This window comes from Phyllostomus discolor, chromosome 14 (assembly GCF_004126475.2).
Source record: "Phyllostomus discolor isolate MPI-MPIP mPhyDis1 chromosome 14, mPhyDis1.pri.v3, whole genome shotgun sequence".
NCBI lineage: Eukaryota > Metazoa > Chordata > Mammalia > Chiroptera > Phyllostomidae > Phyllostomus > Phyllostomus discolor.
This window is the reverse complement of record NC_040916.2, coordinates 5,384,675-5,390,674: the sequence shown is the minus strand read 5'-3', so window position 1 is coordinate 5,390,674 and position 6,000 is coordinate 5,384,675.

Below are 6,000 nucleotides of genomic sequence, written 5' to 3'. Positions count from 1 at the left end.
GTTACCTCAGTAAAAATATATAAATATAAAAAATAAATAAATAATAAGACCATTTTTTTTTAAAGAATGAGAATGTTCCGCCTGGCAAGATGTTCTAGGAAGGACACTCTGGCAGAAAGGCAAATTGTTACAATCTTTGTGAAGGGCAACTGGTGATATGTATCACAAAGCTGGGAAAACGTCCATGTTCCTTTGACCCCGCAACTCTACAAGAGGGATTTGTTTGGAGTGAGCAGCCGAGGGTGTGTGTGGAAAGAGCGGCTAGAAGACGGTGACTGCCAAGTCACTGACAACGGTGGCACTGAGGAACATCTTTAATATCCAGTAAAGGTGGGTTGTCGTGTCAGTTTGGGGATGTCTGTAAGGTGGAACAGAATCAGCCATTAAAGTGATCTCTGGAAACAAATTCACTAACAGGGAAAAAAGTTCACATCATGTTGTCAATCAATAAGAGACAGGCAACAACAGAATGCCAGTGTGCAGAGGTGAGCGGAATTGCCAAAAGGCAGCCTGGGCATAATTGAAGCTGCCTGTGAACCCAGAAGGAAAAAAATATCTCACAACACTAAAACTTCTTTTTTACTGTCCTGGGTTTTCCCTTCTATTTACAGAGCATACGATCTTGCATCTAACAGAGCTCATAATTTATCTTGCTACTCTGACCTCTTTCTTATAACGTCTGCTACTTTTAATGTAGGTCAGTGAAGCAGCTTTGCAAGAACCTGTACTCTTGCCATGAAGCTATTTGGAAATGTTATGGGCAAGGGTGAAACTGTCTCCACTTTCCTGAGATTCTATTTCAAAACACATCTCAGTAAATGTCACCTTGACCTAGTGCACCGGGTGCCTGAGCTCATTACAGTCACTTTATATTTAGTTTGTTTGGAAATTCGATACCCTCTGCAGAGTCCACATTATACAAATACACGTGTAAAGAGGGACTGCTGGAAAGAAAGCGCCAGCCATTGTCTGCTGCCTGGAGCAAGGGCCCTGGGGTTCTAACCCAAGATCCTCCTGCCCTCCACTCTCCAGTCTGCCCCGTTCCTCCCCTACTTGCTGGGCATTCCAGCCAGTTTTCCTTGGCCTTTTCCTCTTTGTGCCAACACAGAAAGGACTTGCTGGATTGCCCACATATTGGCATCCAGAATCCAACCATGGTCCGCTAACACCTTCTGCCCCATTAGGTGCAGCGAAAGTGCTCCCTCTCCTTCTTGGGAGCAGCTCTGCTTTCTCTCGGTGCCCTCTTTTCCACTCCTTCCCTCATCTTTGCCCCCCAATCCCCCCTGCCCTCCCCCCCCCCCATCCCAGGGCAGAACTGCTAAGGCTGCTCTACCAGGAGCCTTAGATCCAAGCAGAGACGGTGCTTTGCCCTTAGGAAGAGAAGTTTGGCTTTCTCTCCCATTGTTCTGCTGACCACTGAGTAGGTATGGGTGCACCCCAGTCGTTTCCCTTGGCTTCAGGGGAGGCACAGCCCTTCCAGATGCTTTAGGGCCAATGGGAGAGGCAAGTCAGCAAAGAGCTGGCTCCTCACCATGTCCTATTTATTCAGAATGTGTTGAGTGCCTACTATGTGCTCTCTGCCTTGAAATGCTCTTGACCCAGTTAAAACTGCACACAAATTTACCTCAGCAGTTTCTGAAAGTATCACACAGTTCCCTGGAGTAATGACATGTTCTTACAGCCTTGTTCAGATTAAAGTCATTTTTGCCTTTGTTTTTTTCATATATAGCCCATTTCTGGATGTCATGGTCTTTTAGGTGAGTATAAAGCTTTTTTTTTAAAGATTTTATTTATTTATTTTTAGAGAGGGAAGGGAGGGAGAAAGAGAGAGAGAGAGAGAAACATCAATGTGCGGTTGCTGGGGGCCGTGGCCTGCAACCCAGGCATGTGCCCTGACCGGGAATGGAACCTGAGATGCTTTGATTCACAGCCCGAGCTCAATCCACTGAGCTACGCCAGCCAGGGTGAAGCATAAAGCTTTTTTAAGCAAAACAGAAAAACATCTTTATCTTGTTCTTCCCATTGAAGCTGCTGCCTGCCAAATTAGGTTACCCTCCATCGTTTTTTTTTTTCTTATGGATTTTCACAGAAAAAAAATTAATTGGAAGGTAATATATGCCTTGGCGACTCCATTGTCAATATGTTGAAAGATCTTTGAAAGAGTTTGTTTTTTGTCTGTGTTCCAGAAGTACCTTAATAGGGCTTTCGCTCATATAACATTTTCCCCCCTTTTCATTTACAGCTACACAGTGTTCGGCCAGGGTCCTGACTAGTTAGTGGTTGTTGAAAAATACACAGGCACTTACTGCTAATAAGTACACCTAAGAAAGAAATAGGTTTTCAAATCCTTACTGACAGTCCTTTCTGTCCCTTTCCCCACCCCACCTTGAACCCAAGAAGCAGGGTTCAAAGAGATTTAGATAAAGGATATATTCCCTGACCCATTTTTTTAAACCCCAAGGCGTCAAAGACTAGCAGTGAACTAATTTATGGCTCTGCTAAGTTAGATAAAAATCACAATTCACTCTGAAATTCATTTAGAAGAACTACTGCAGGACACTTAAATTCACCCTCCAGAGATTGAGAACAAGAAATGGCGACTCGTTTGGAAAATTAATCTTCATAGGCTTTCTTAGAGCAATTAGTGGGCACTGAATGAAGAGGCTTGAATGTGGCTCGGGTTTGGGGAGGGGGCGTGGGACTTCCGGAGCTTAACTGTTGGGTGGAGTAATCAGAGCTGCAGCCGGAGGAACCCCCAGGCTGGACTCGCTCCTCTTTACATTCAGCTTTGAAGAGGGGAGAGGCTGTCAGGGGGTCCCCGCTGTGATGCTGCTCTTATAAAAGGCTTTCCAAGGGGATTAATAAGAGGGTTTATGAAGAGACTGGGCATTCCTTTTCGATCTGCCACCGCTAAACAGATAATGAGGGATTTCTAGTCATTAGAGCAATGATGCCCCATCAAAATTCCCAAGACACAAGCCATGTGAAACCGAGTGGGCATCAAAGCCCCCCAGTCCTGGAAAATGAACTTGAGGTTTCCTGCCCACCCACATAATGGGAACTCCCTTGCATGAAATTTCTTTTTCAGCACATTCAACAGAAATTTGGACATGAGAAAATAACAGGTTCTCAGAATGTTAAAAAAATCCTATTTAGAAAAAAGTCCTCTAACTCCAGGTGAAGCCCATTACGAATTAAGCCACAAGGGCAGCCTTACTCCGTTCCCCCAGCAGCAGGCCTGGGACTGCAGGTTTCGAAGTTCTTTGCTGTTTCACCGAGGCGAGAGCTACTTGCCCCGGGTGAGTTAGGGGCCACACCGGGACTAGAGTGCGAGCAGGTGTCCTGAGGCCCTGCCCTGGGCTTGCTCTTTGCACAGTCTAGAAAGCTGTGATAAAGAATAAATCGCCCAGGGTCTCCTAAATGAGCCCCTTCCATGTGCAGGCATAACAGACCTACAAATAAGTGGGGGAAGCCCTGTAGACTCATTTCAAATGATGCAAGAATGAAGCCCACACTACTGGTGGGGGGAAAACTCCCTTGAGCCAGGCACACCAGGGCTCAAGCCCTGACCCGGCCCTCCTTACTCCATGGGTGGTCTTGGGTAAGTTATTAAAGCTTTCCGAGCCTCAGTTTCTTTATATAAAAAAGTAAATAACACCTACCTCACAGAGCTGTCATGAAAATAAATTTAAAGGACATAACATTTCTAAGCTGGTAGCCCTGGTGCTTAATAAAAGTTGGTCCCCTTCCTGCATGCTGCCATTTGAATTCCTTTATCCAAGAACAAAGGGTGCGATTATAGATTACATGGCATGAGCAACGCCTTTGCTAAAGTGTAATAAGTGACTCAACAAATATGAAATACCCAGAAGATCCTACTCTGAACAATAAAAGATTCTGATGGTTTTAAGTGCCCGGAGAGGAGACCATTGCTAGTCTGGCAGGACAGCTGAGGGAGTGAGAGAGGGCGGGAGAAGGGAGGCCGGCGCAGACCAGACCAGGGCTGTGCAACAGAGACATGGTGCAAACCACAGATGTCCCTCAAAACGTGCCAGTAGCCACATTTCAATAGTAAGAAACAGGTAACATTAATCTTAGTGCTATATTTTACTTAACCTTACATACCCAAATAATGATTATTTCAACTTGCACTGATATAAAAAATTATTAATGAGCTATTTTCTGTTCTTTTTTCCTACTAAGTCTTTGAAATCAGTATGCATTTTACACTGTCGGCACATCCCAATTCAGACTAGACACATTTCAAGTGTTCACCGAGCTGGACCACACAGGTGTAGACAAATCCCCTTGTGCCAACCACCGTGCCAGGTTTGGGGAGACCAAAAAGTCTAGACTAGAGCATGGTGCCTGTTTTCAAGGGGCTCACAGTCTAGTTTGGGACCTAGGACTGATGGGGGAAATTTCTCCAGCAATATACATTTGCCTGTGGGTTCCCAAACTACTTACGATAAGGCATGAAACCTGTAGCCCAATCCTTTTCCTGTAAGCCTTAGACACCCCACAACCACAAGGACGGTATTCCTTCCCAATGTCCACCTAAACCAGTCATATTGTGCCTCTGACTTGGAAGTTGGGGTGTATAGCACCCTAGGAGGAGTTTAAGGGAATGAGGTACCAGGTTCTCCCATTCTTTCAGGCCACAGATTGCCCACTTTATACTGGATGCACCCAGATCCCAGATCAGTAACAAAGAAACTGAAAGCAAAGTCTCAGCCCTAAAGGAACCGGTTACCTGTTTCCAGGGTGAGCAGCAGCGGCAGGAGGAGCCATCCATGTTGAAGACGCAGCTGCTCGCACTGCAGGCTGTGCTCCACCCTACCCCAACCTCTTTCCCTCGCCCCTCCCTTGAGAGCCTCTTCATTTCCTCCAGGGTCCGACTGGGCTCCGGGGGAGACTCACCAACCCCGAAATGAAAAGCCAATGACTGATGTAGCCAGCTTGCAGAACAATCTTTATGCTGTGCAGGCGTGGGCCTCAGCAAAACCACAAATTGAGATTTGTCTTAGATTCCCTAGCAGTTTTTGGCCACTCTATCCTGTTCTGCAACTCACACCTGTGCCCACTTCAAGGTCCCTCCTTAAGTAGTGCTGCTGGCAAATTAATTCATACCAGGGAGTTAATGACTCTGTGGGCCATCTTTTCCAGGGATATTGGCATTTTAAAAAGACAAACTAATAATCAAAAGAATGCCTAACATTTATTGAGTGCTGACCAGATGCTAGGCACTGTGCTGAGAAGGTTGTGCCTTACTCCGGGGTGTGGATGAACAGTGATGGAATTTCAGGCCTCGACACCAGGTAGAACAGGTGCTTTTAAATCATACTTAGTGTGCAACTTTTATGCAACCCTACACACAGGGAATATTGGCAGTGGGGAATATAGGAGACCTGCACTTCTGTGTTTGGGGTTGTTTTTTTTTTAATAATTTTAGAGCCATTGTTTTTGTTTTGGGGACTGTGTACAGGGGTCATTTGTTTTCATTCATCCACATATTCATTCAACAAAGATGTATTGAGTGCCTACTCTGAGTCAGGCATGGAATCAGCGATGATGGCCAGTCGGGGAGACGGGCAGTAAAGAAACAATAAGAGAGAATCACAGATGTACTCATTCCTACAAACTAAATGGACAAGGGAGTGTGATCCAGAAAAACTGGGAAGTGGGGTAGAGCCTCCTTAGATCTAGGCTGCTGGGGAGCCTCCTGGAGGAGGTAGCATGGTTTTCCTGCACCCCCACCATCTCTTTCTTGGCCTCCTTTGCTCTTTCTTCCTCCACCCACCTATAGGTTTTAAAGCACAGTCCTGGATCTTCTCCTCCCCTTCACCCATGCACTCTCCCTTGGTGCTCTCAGGCAGCAGCCCAGCGTTAGCCACCTTCTACATGCCGATGTTTCCCAAATTGACATCTCCAGCCCCACTGTCCCCAGCTTTAATAAATGTACTCTCAAAATCACCTGGACTTCTGTTGTGAAATCTTTCA